Consider the following 12,500-nt stretch of genomic DNA (forward strand, 5'->3'; position numbering starts at 1 on the left):
TGCCCGTCGCTCCGAATCGAGCCCGGTGTTTTCGTGCGTGTAACGGGGCGGCCGTTTGGACCCGGGTGTCCGGGAGCGGGTCCGCAACGGCGGGAGGTTGCCTGAGTTTGGCCGGCCGGCAGTCGAACGCCTTTCGCTCCGGACTCCCTTGTCCGATTTCGGCCAGGGAGGGCTCGTTGGAAAGCCCCGGCGTTGGCGCACACTATATTATCGGACTGGATCCCGGCAAGGTCGGGAAAGTGTCGCCGACCCGTACCGGCTGCCGCCCCGTCGGTCAGCGGCAGCGTATCGGGGACAACTTCGGGAAGGAAAGTCCGATCCGGGCGGGGTCAACTGCCACCGAACGGAGTGGCGGGCCCGCACAGAGCAGTACCTGTCTTGTGTAGCTGCCCCTTTCCCCGGCCGAGGTACAGCCGTTGGCTGGAGACCGCTTTCCGACTGCTGAGCCGGAGCCGCGGGGGCCCACCTTGAGGCGCCGGCTGTCCTAGCAAGCCAGGGGCAAGGGGCATCCAGTGGTATCGGAACGGAGTCGGTCCGACACCGGGAGGCCGGGTGCCCGTCGCTCCGAATCGAGCCCGGTGTTTTCGTGCGTGTAACAAGGCGGGCGTTTGGACACGGTTGTCCGGGAGCGGGTCCGCATCGGCGGGAGGTTGCCTGAGTTTGGCCGGCCGGCAGTCGAACGCCTTTGCCTCCGGACTTCCGTGTCCGATTTCGGTCAGGGAGGGCTCGTTGGACGGCCCCGGCACTGGCGCACACTATATTATCGGCCTGGACCCCGGCAAGTTCGGGAAAGTGTCGGCGACCCGTACCGGCTGCCGCCCCGTCGGTCAGCGGCAGCTTATCGGGGATAACTTCGGGAAGGAAAGTCCGATCCGGTCGGGGTCAACTGCAACTGAACGGGGTGGCGGGGCCGCACAGACCAGTAGCTGGCTTGTGTAGCTGCCCCTTTCCCCGGCCGAGGTACAGCCGTTGGCTGGAGACCGCTTTCCGACTGCTGAGCCGGAGCCGCGGGGGCCCACCTTGACGCGCCGGCTGTCCTAGCAAGCCAGGGGCAAGGGGCATCCAGTGGTACCGGAACGGAGTCGGTCCGACACCGGGAAGCCGGGTGCCCGTCGCTCCGAATCGAGCCCGGTGTTTTCGTGCGTGTAACAGGGCGGGCGTTTGGACCCGGTTGTCCGGGAGCGGTTCCGCAACGGCGGGAGGTTGCCTGAGTTTGGCCGGCCGGCGGTCGAACGCCTTTGGCTCCGGACTCCCGTGTCCGATTTCGGTCAGGGAGGGCTCGTTGGAAAGCCCCGGCGCTGGCGCACACTATATTATCGGCCTGGACCCCGGCAAGTTCGGGAAAGTGTCGCAGTCCCGTAGCGGCTGCCGCCCCGTCGGTCAGCGGCAGCTTATCGGGGATAACTTCGGGACGGAAAGTCCGATCCGGTTGGGGTGAACTGCTACTGAACGGGATGGGGGGGCCGCACAGACCAGTAGCGGGCTTGTGCAGCTGCCGCTTGGCCCGGCCGAGGTACAGCCGTTGGCTGGAGACCGCTTTCCGACTGCTGAGCCGGAGCCGCGGGGGCCCACCTTGACGCGCCGGCGGTCCTAGCAAGCCAGGGGCAAGAGGCATCCAGTGGTACCGGAACGGAGTCGGTCCGACACCGGGAAGCCGGGTGCCCGTCGCTCCGAATCGAGCCCGGTGTTTTCGTGCGTGTAACAGGGCGGGCGTTTGGACCCGGTTGTCCGGGAGCGGGTCCGCAACGGCGGGAGGTTGCCTGAGTTTGGCCGGCCGGCAGTCGAACGCCTTTGGCTCCGGACTCCCGTGTCCGATTTCGGTCAGGGAGGGCTCGTTGGAAAGCCCCGGCGCTGGCGCACACTATATTATCGGACTGGATCCCGGCAAGTTCGGGAAAGTGTCGGCGACCCGTACCGGCTGCCGCCCCGTCGGTCAGCGGCAGCTTATCGGGGATAACTTCGGGAAGGAAAGTCCGATCCGGTCGGGGTCAACTGCCACTGAACGGGGTGGCGGGGCCGCACAGACCAGTAGCGGGCTTGTGTAGCTGCCCCTTTCCCCGGCCGAGGTACAGCCGTTGGCTGGAGACCGCTTTCCGACTGCTGAGCCGGAGCCGCGGGGGCCCACCTTGACGCGCCGGCTGTCCTAGCAAGCCAGGGGCAAGGGGCATCCAAGGGTACCGGAACGGAGTCGGTCCGACACCGGGAAGCCGGGTGCCCGTCGCTCCGAATCGAGCCCGGTGTTTTCGTGCGTGTAACGAGGCGGGCGTTTGGACCCGGTTGTCCTGGAGCGGGTCCGCAACGGCGGGGGATTGCCTGTGTTTGGCCGGCCGGCAGTCGAACGCCTATCGCTCTGGACTCCCGTGTCCGATTTCGGTCAGGGAGGGCTCGTTGGAAAGCCCCGGCGCTGGCGCACACTATATTATCGGCCTGGACCCCGGCAAGTTCGGCAAAGTGTCGCCATCCCGCAGCGGCTGACGGGCCGCCGGTGAGCGGCAGCTTATCGGGCATAACTTCGGGAGGGAAAGTCCGATCCGGTCCGGATCAACGGCAGCCGAACGGGGTGGCGGGCCCGCACAGACCAGTGCCTGGCTTGTGTAGCTGCCCCTTTCCCCGGCCGAGGTACAGCCGTTGGCTGGAGACCACTTTCCGACCACTGAGACGGCGGGGCGGGGGGCGGCCTGCACGCGCCGGCTGCCAGAGCAAGCCAGGGGCAAGGGGCATCCAACGGTATCTGAACGGAGTCGGTCCGACACCGGGAAGCCGGGTGCCCGTCGCTCCGAATCGAGCCTGGGGTGTACGTGTGTTTAACAAGGCGGGCGTTTGGACCCGGTTGCCCGGCACCAGTCGAACGCCTGTCGCTCCCGACTCCCGTGTCCGATTTCGTTCGGGGATGGCTCGTTGGAAAGCCCCGGCTCCGGCGCACACTATATTGCCGAAGTGGCCCCGGGCGAGTTCGGGAAAGTGTCGCCGTCCCGCAGCGGCTGACGGGCCGTCGGTCAGCGGCAGCGTATCGGGGATAACGTCGGGAAGGAAAGTCCGATCCGGTCGGGGACAACGGCAGCTGAACGGGGTGGCGGGGCCGCACAGAGCAGTACCTCGCTTGTGTAGCTGCCTCTTTCCGCGGCCGAGGTACAGCCGTTGGCTGGAGACCGCTTTCCGACCACTGAGACGGCGGGGCAGGGGGCGGCCTGCACGCGCCGGCTGCCAGAGCAAGCCAGGGGCAAGGGGCATCCAACGGTATCTGAACGGAGTCGGTCCGACACCGAGAAGCCGGGTGCCCGTCGCTCCGAAGCGAGACCGGGGTTTTTCGTGTGTAACGTGGCGGGCCTTTGGACCCGGTTGGCCGGGCGGCAGTGGAACACACACAGACACTCGCATACACTGAGAGAGACAGAGAGAAGATAGAGATACACAGAGTGAGAAAGACAAAGTCAACTCAGTAACTGAAATGTGAAAACTGACAACTGGGAAACCAAAAGTCAGAGTGGCAAATGATGAACCAAGGTGGCAAATGATTAACTGAAAACTTGTCATTCACATTTGGGACGGAATTCAGGATGGGAATGTATTCGGCCGCCTTACCGGGGCTTGGGGGTGCTGCTTTCCCGCTTGTGGAACCGAGTTGGGGTCGTAAAATGGCCCGGTGCATTGTTTGAAACACTGGTTAATGAGTTGTCAAGGTCGGAAATCATAGAACATAAGAGCAGCTCATTAACTGTAATTTCGAACATCGACAACTGGTTAACCAAAAGTCAGAGCGACAAATGATTAACCAAGGAGGCAACTCATTAACTGAATTTCGAACATCGACAACTGGTTAACCAAGAGTCAGAGCGACAAATGATTAACCAAGGAGGCAACTCATTAACTGAATTTCGAACATCGACAACTGGTAAACCAAAAGACACAGGGACAAATGAGTAACCAAAGGGCCAACTCATTAACTGAAATTTCAAAGAGGCAACTCATTCACTGAAATTTTGAACATCGACAACTGGTTAACCAAAAGCCAGAGCGACAAATGATTAACCAAGGAGGCAACTCATTAACTGAATTTCGAACATCGACAACTGGTTAACCAAATGTCAGAGCGACAAATGATTAACCAAGGAGGCAACTCATTAACTGAATTTCGAACATCGACAACTGGGTAACCAAGAGTCAGAGCGACAAATGATTAACCAAGGAGGCAACTCATTAACTGAATTTCGAACATCGACAACTGGGTAACCAAAAGACACAGGGACAAATGAGTAACCAAAGGGCCAACTCATTAACTGAAATTTCAAAGAGGCAACTCATTAACTGAAATTTTGAACATCGACAACTGGTTAACCAAAGGCCAGAGCGACAAATGAGTAACCAAGCAGGCAACTGAATAACTGAAAACTTGTCATTCACATTTGGGACGGAATTCACGATGGGAATGTATTCGGCCCCCTTACCGGGCCTTGGGGTGCTGCTTTCCCGCTTGTGGAACCGAGTTGGGGTCGTCAAATGGCCTGGTGCATTGTTTGAAACACTGGTTAATGAGTTGTCAAGGTCGGAAATCATAGAACATAAGAGCAGCTCATTAACTGAAATTTTGAACATCGACAACTGGTTAACCAAAAGCCAGAGCGACAAATGATGAACCAAGGAGGCAACTCATTAACTGAATTTCGAACATCGACAACTGGTTAACCAAAAGTCAGAGCGACAAATGATTAACCAAGGAGGCAACTCATTAACTGAATTTCGAACATCGACAACTGGTTAACCAAAAGACACAGGGACAAATGAGTAACCAAAGGGCCAACTCATTAACTGAAATTTCAAAGAGGCAACTCAGTAACTGAAATTTTGAACATCGACAACTGGTTAACCAAGAGTCAGAGCGACAAATGACTAACCAAGGAGGCAACTCATTAACTGAATTTCGAACATCGACAACTGGTTAACCAAAAGACACAGGGACAAATGAGTAACCAAAGGGCCAACTCATTAACTGAAATTTCAAAGAGGCAACTCAGTAACTGAAATTTTGAACATCGACAACTGGTTAACCAAAAGCCAGAGCGACAAATGATTAACCAAGGAGGCAACTCATTAACTGAATTTCGAACATCGACAACTGGTTAACCAAAAGACACAGGGACAAATGAGTAACCAAAGGGCCAACTCATTAACTGAAATTTCAAAGAGGCAACTCATTAACTGAAATTTTGAACATCGACAACTGGATAACCAAGAGTCAGAGCGACAAATGATTAACCAAGGAGGCAACTCATTAACTGAAATTCGAACATCGACAACTAGTTAACCAAGAGTCAGAGCGACAAATGATTAACCAAGGAGGCAACTCAGTAACTGAATTTCGAACATCGACAACTGGTTAACCAAGAGTCAGAGCGACAAATGATTAACCAAGGAGGCAACTCATTAACTGAATTTCGAACATCGACAACTGGTAAACCAAAAGACACAGGGACAAATGAGTAACCAAAGGGCCAACTCATTAACTGAAATTTCAAAGAGGCAACTCATTAACTGAAATTTTGAACATCGACAACTGGTTAACCAAAAGCCAGAGCGACAAATGATTAACCAAGGAGGCAACTCAGTAACTGAATTTCGAACATCGACAACTGGTTAACCAAATGTCAGAGCGACAAATGATTAACCAAGGAGGCAACTCATTAACTGAATTTCGAACATCGACAACTGGGTAACCAAGAGTCAGAGCGACAAATGATTAACCAAGGAGGCAACTCATTAACTGAATTTCGAACATCGACAACTGGTTAACCAAATGTCAGAGCGACAAATGATTAACCAAGCAGGCAACTGAATAACTGAAAACTTGTCATTCACATTTGGGACGGAATTCCAGATGGGAGTGTATTCGGCCCCCTTACCGGGCCTTGGGGTGCTGCTTTCCCGCTTGTGGAACCGAGTTGGGGTCGTCAAATGGCCTGGTGCATTGTTTGAAACACTGGTTAATGAGTTGTCAAGGTCGGAAATCATAGAACATAAGAGCAGCTCATTAACTGAAATTTTGAACATCGACAACTGGTTAACCAAGAGTCAGAGCGACAAATGATTAACCAAGGAGGCAACTCATTAACTGAATTTCGAACATCGACAACTGGGTAACCAAAAGACACAGGGACAAATGAGTAACCAAAGGGCCAACTCATTCACTGAAATTTCAAAGAGGCAACTCATTAACTGAAATTTGAACATCGACAACTGGTTAACCAAATGTCAGAGCGACAAATGAGTAACCAAGCAGGCAACTGATTAACTGAAAACTTGTCATTCACATTTGGGACGGAATTCCGGATGGGAGTGTATTCGGCCCCCTTACCGGACCTTGGGGTGCTGCTTTCCCGCTTGTGGAACCGAGTTGGGGTCGTCAAATGGCCTGGTGCATTGTTTGAAACACTGGTTAATGAGTTGTCAAGGTAGGAAATCATAGAACATAAGAGCAGCTCATTAACTGACATTTTGAACATCGACAACTGGTTAACCAAAAGCCAGAGCGACAAATGATTAACCAAGGAGGCAACTCATTAACTGAATTTCGAACATCGACAACTGGTTAACCAAGTGTCAGAGCGACAAATGATTAACCAAGGAGGCAACTCATTAACTGAAATTTGAACATCGACAACTGGTTAACCAAATGTCAGAGCGACAAATGAATAACCAAGGAGGCAACTCATTAACTGAATTTCGAACATCGACAACTGGTTAACCAAGAGTCAGAGCGACAAATGATTAACCAAGGAGACAACTCGTTAACTGAATTTCGAACATCGACAACTGGATAACAAAATGTCAGAGCGACAAATGATTAACCAAGGAGGCAACTCAGTAACTGAATTTCGAACATCGACAACTGGTTAACAAAATGTCAGAGCGACAAATGAATAACCAAGGAGGCAACTCATTAACTGAAATTTGAACATCGACAACTGGGTAACCAAAACTCAGAGCGGCAAATGATTAACCAAGGAGGCAACTCATTAACTGAATTTCGAACATCGACAACTGGTTAACCAAGTGTCAGAGCGACAAATGATTAACCAAGGAGGCAACTCATTAACTGAATTTCGAACATCGACAACTGGTTAACCAAAAGTCAGAGCGACAAATGATTAACCAAGGAGGCAACTCATTAACTGAATTTCGAACATCGACAACTGGTTAACCAAGAGTCAGAGCGACAAATGATTAACCAAGGAGGCAACTCATTAACTGAATTTCGAACATCGACAACTGGTTAACAAAATGTCAGAGCGACAAATGATTAACCAAGGAGGCAACTCAGTAACTGAATTTCGAACATCGACAACTGGTTAACAAAATGTCAGAGCGACAAATGATTAACCAAGGAGGCAACTCATTAACTGAAATTTGAACATCGACAACTGGTTAACCAAAACTCAGAGCGACAAATGATTAACCAAGGAGGCAACTCATTAACTGAATTTCGAACATCGACAACTGGTTAACCAAGTGTCAGAGCGACAAATGAGTAACCAAGGAGGCAACTCATTAACTGAATTTCGAACATCGACAACTGGTTAACCAAAAGTCAGAGCGACAAATGATTAACCAAGGAGGCAACTCATTAACTGAATTTCGAACATCGACAACTGGTTAACCAAGAGTCAGAGCGACAAATGATTAACCAAGGAGGCAACTCATTAACTGAATTTCGAACATCGACAACTGGTTAACAAAATGTCAGAGCGACAAATGATTAACCAAGGAGGCAACTTAGTAACTGAATTTCGAACATCGACAACTGGTTAACCAAGAGTCAGAGCGACAAATGATTAACCAAGGAGGCAACTCAGTAACTGAATTTCGAACATCGACAACTGGTTAACCAAAAGACACAGGGACAAATGAGTAAACAAAGGGCCAAATCATTAACTGAAATTCCAAAGAGGCAACTCAATAACTGAAATTTGAACATCGGCAACTGGTTAACCAAATGTCAGAGCGACAAATGATTAACCAAGGAGGCAACTCATTAACTGAAATTTTAAAATTGACAACTGGATAACCAAAAGTGGGAACTCATGTTTCGGACGGGCTTACATACGGCAGGCTGACGCCCGGTAGAGGCCCGGGCTTCGCCTCCCTGGCGTAAGCGACCGTCTCCGAATCGATAAAAGGCGTAAAATCGGAGTTCAGAGCGGGAAAAATTTTTCCCGAAAACGGCCGGAAAAAGAAAAATGTCTCCTTTTCCGCCGAGCAGGGTGGCATTCGAACGGGCACGGGAAGCCGCGTCTAACGGTGTAAAAACGGCTTGGCTGCGATGCGGGAGTGCGGAGATATGGCCGTTCAAAGTTGTACTGGAAGTCCGGAAGGAGAAAAATTTGACTGCCTGTAGCCGAAAAAAGTTCCGGCGGTCGGTCACAAAAGTCAAATCCGTCCCGCTGATTTGACACTTGTCATTTCTGGCAGGGGGGATTGGCGGGGTACCTGGAGAATGGTAGGAGGTGGTTTTTCGAGACTTTGTCTGTTTTCCAGATTACTGTCTAGGGCCTCCAGGTCTGCAGAGACCGACCCGGGCTGCCGTCCAACCGACTTTTAACCCTTTTTGGGTGGAAATTTATTTCCATTTTTAACCAATTTTCGGGTTTTTGGTCGGGCTTAAAAACGGCAGCCTGACGCCCGGCAGAGGCCGGGGCTTCGGCTCCCTTGCGTAAGGGACCGTATACGAAACGATTAAAGCCGAAAAATCCGAGTTCAGAGCGGGAAATTTTTTTCCAGAAATCGGCCGAAAAATAAAAATTTTCTCCTTTTCCGCCGAGCAGGGCGGCATTCGAACGGGCACGGGAAGCCGCGTCTAACGGTGTAAGAACGGCTTGGCTCCGACGCGGGAGTGCGGAGATATGGCCGTTCAAAGTTGTACTGGAAGTACAGAAGGGAAAAGATTTGACCGCCTTTTGCGGGCCTCGGGTGATGCTTCCCGGCCTGGGAAAGTGAGTTGCTCCCGGCAAATTGACATGTGCCATTTATGATTTCGAGACATCATTAACCAAAACACGGAAGTCCGATGGGAAAAGATTCGGGCCCTTTAAGCGGGCCTCCGGTGATGCTTTCCGGCTTGGGAAAGTGAATTGCTCCCGCCAAATTGACATGTGCATTTAACGATTTCGAGACATGATTAACCAAAACGCGGAAGTCCGATGAGAAAAGATTCGGCCGCTTCACGCGGGCCTCGGGTGATGCTTTCCGGCTTGGGAAAGTGATTTGCTACCGCCAAATTGACATGTGTCATTTCTGGCAAGTGTCTCCGAACATAGTTTATGAGTTGGAGTTCGGGAACTCATTAACCAAGACGGAAGTCCCGATGAAGAAAAAAAAAAGGCCCATTTGCGGCGATTTGGGTGCTCCTGGTCGGATACAGGTGGCCGTTTGACCCGCTGATTTGACACTTGTCATTTCTGGCAGGGGGGATTGGCGGGGTACCTGGAGAATGGTAGGAGGTGGTTTTTCGAGACTTGGTCTGTTTTCCAGATTACTGTCTAGGGCCTCCAGGTCTGCAGAGACCGACCCGGGCTGCCGTCCAACCGACTTTTAACCCTTTTTGGGTGGAAATTTATTTCCATTTTTAACCAATTTTCGGGTTTTTGGTCGGGCTTAAAAAACGGCAGCCTGACGCCTGGCAGAGGCCGGGGCTTCGGCTCCCCTTGCGTAAGGGACCGTATTCGACCCGATTAAGCCCCGAAAATGGATCCAAATGTCGGCCGACCAAGTAAGCTTGCTGGGGAGAGAGACTAAGTGCCGGGCTGGGCACCTCATTAACCAGTGAAAAGTTTTGGCTGCTGGAGAGACTAAGTCCCAGCCTGGGCACATCATTAACCATAAATGAAAAAGGCGAGGCCGAGTCTGGTGCATGGCTAACTGATTAACCAAATTGGCAAGGCCCGGGCTGAAAGTGAATGAGCGACCCGTGGCCAGGGGGCTGGAATGCGGGAGAGAATCCAACCCCCAAAATATGGAAGTCCGATGAGAAAATATTCGGCCGCCTTTTGCGGGCCTCGGGTGTTGCTTCCCGGCCTGGGAAAGTGAGTTGCTCCCGGCAAATTGACATGTGCATTTTTTGATTTCGAGACATGATTAACCAAATCACGGAAGTCCGGTGAGAAAAGATTCGGCCGCTTCACGCCGGCCTCGGGTGATGCTTTCCGGCTTGGGAAAGTGAGTTGCTACCGCCAAATTGACATGTGTCATTTCTGGCAAGTGTCTCAGGACATAGTTTATGAGTTGCAGCTTGGGAAATCATTAACCTAGTCGGAAGTCCCGATGAAGAAAAAAAAAAGTGCCATTTGCGGCGATTTGGGTGCTCCTGGTCGGATAGAGGTGGCCGTTTGACCCGCTGATTTGACACTTGTCATTTCTGGCAGGGGGGGTTGGCGGGGTGCCCGGAGATTTTCGGGAACACGATTTTCAGAACAAAATTCACTCAGCGGGAGCACTTTGAAAATGCCCGAAAAGTGTTACTTTGCTAAAAGGCTCATTTTATCAATATAGAGACCTTTCAAAGAGTATTGGAAAGTCATATTAAAATGGTTTTGTGGCTTTTATGACTTAATGACAAAAAACTCTAAGTGTGAATCTGAAATCGTAGACAGACAGCAGAAACATATAAATAATTCCAGCGTCTAAGTTTCATTTGCTGTCTGTCACACAGGTGCCTCTGAACCGGTCAGGGCCTGTGACCCCACTGAGCTTGTGTTTTATGGCTTATGCACACGCAGTGTTTGCACCAAGTTCCCCTGTGTTGTGCGCTCAGTGGGCCCGTCCAAGACAGCAGAAACAAGACGTACATGCCAGCGTCTTTAAAGTTTCATTTGTTGTCTTGTCACACAGGTGCCTCTGAACGGGTCAGGGCCTGTGACCCCACTGAGTTGTTTACTGGGGCTAATGCACAAGCAGTGTTTTGTCAGATTCCACTGTGTTGTGCGCTCAGTGGGTCCGTCTAAAATGACAAGACAGCAGAAACATTCCAGCGAGTTTCATTTGTTGTCTTGTCACACAGGTGCCTCTGAACGGGTCAGGGCCTGTGACCCCACTGAGTTGTTTACTGGGGCTAACGCACAAGCAGTGTTTGTCAGAGAGTTCCACTGTGTTGTGCGCTCAGTGGGTCCGTCTAAAATGACAAGACAGCAGAAACATTCCAGCGAGTTCCATTTGTTGTCTTGTCACACAGGTGCCTCTGAGCGGGTCAGGGCCTGTGACCCCATTGAGCTTTGTGAGCAACGTATGCACACGCAGTGTTTGCAACGAGATTCCCCTGTGTCGTGCGCTCAGTGGGCCCGTACGACCGATTTGGTGACTCGCGTCCGTAGTGGGAGTCCCCGGGTCGGCCCAGTATAGAGAGAGGCTGGTGTTCAGGCTATTTCAGGGTTTCCTCTCGTTTCTGTCGCTGGTGACAAGACGGGCATGCACACGGCGAGTCAGAGAGAGGGTGTCGGCGCAGCTCCCGGTGTTTTCTTCCTTGGCCGCGCCCTTCTCTTTGTCCTTGAAACTCTTTCGCGTGAGTCCGAGACGTCCTGTGATTCTCAGTGGTCCTATTCAGGCAGCGGAGCGGGTGTCCGCGTCTTGTGCACGAAATCTTGTGTGCTCAGTGCGTCCCGTTCTGCTAGCTGAAGACGCTATTTCTCTGGCAAATTTCAGCAAAGAAACGCGCACGCAGACAGACACACGCACGCGTGGTGTAGGTTGTTGTTGTGTGAGTGGTTTTTCTTGCCTTGACGGTTACCGGTTGCAAACACAATTAAGTTGAACCCGGCACCAACCTCTCTGTGGTGGGGAGGCCATGTGCCCAGCAAGACAAAGCGATTGTTGGTGGTGGTGGTGGTGATGGTGGTGGTGGCTAATAAAGAAAGGTCGTATTTCGCTAGCTTTACCCCGAGCGTGTTCTCGCGACTTGGTTGGTCTTCCGTCCTGACGGTGGTTCCGCGCGCGTGCGCGAGCTCAGCCTGATGCAAAAACACCAAAAAACCCTTCTGTGCCTCACACAAAGTGGTGTGCTAATGGTCCGAGTTGTGTCGTTTGCATCGTATTGGACGGTCGGCCTGGTCGCGAGCCCGGCAAGGTGGGCTTTCGTTGTGTCGGCTTTTTTTGTACTGTTACACACGCACACACACCAGCAGGAGAGCTTCCCGGGGTTTGCTTCTTGCATCTGCCCGGAGCCATGGTCGGCCGCGTCCGGCGCCTCTTGCGCGGGCGAGAGGTTACATTCCAAACAAAAACTCGCCGAACTCGCACGAACAGGCAAAACAGTCGCACCGGTCCGGGATAGCAAACGAGTTTAGATCGGTCAGAGAGCCCGAGTTGGAGGAGTTGGGGTGGAATTTGAACGGTGCACCGAGAAGGTGATGTGTGTGTGTGCGCACGGCAGTTGGTTTCGGTCGGCTTGAGACAGGGACGGCCCTGGCACGCTTGGGTGGTTCTTCGTTCAGCATGGACTTTTGCGGTTCAATGACAGG

Source organism: Somniosus microcephalus, unplaced genomic scaffold (assembly GCF_052327205.1).
Source record: "Somniosus microcephalus isolate GS21.2 unplaced genomic scaffold, FLI_Smic_1.0 unresolved_chr6, whole genome shotgun sequence".
Classification (NCBI taxonomy): Eukaryota; Metazoa; Chordata; class Chondrichthyes; order Squaliformes; family Somniosidae; genus Somniosus; species Somniosus microcephalus.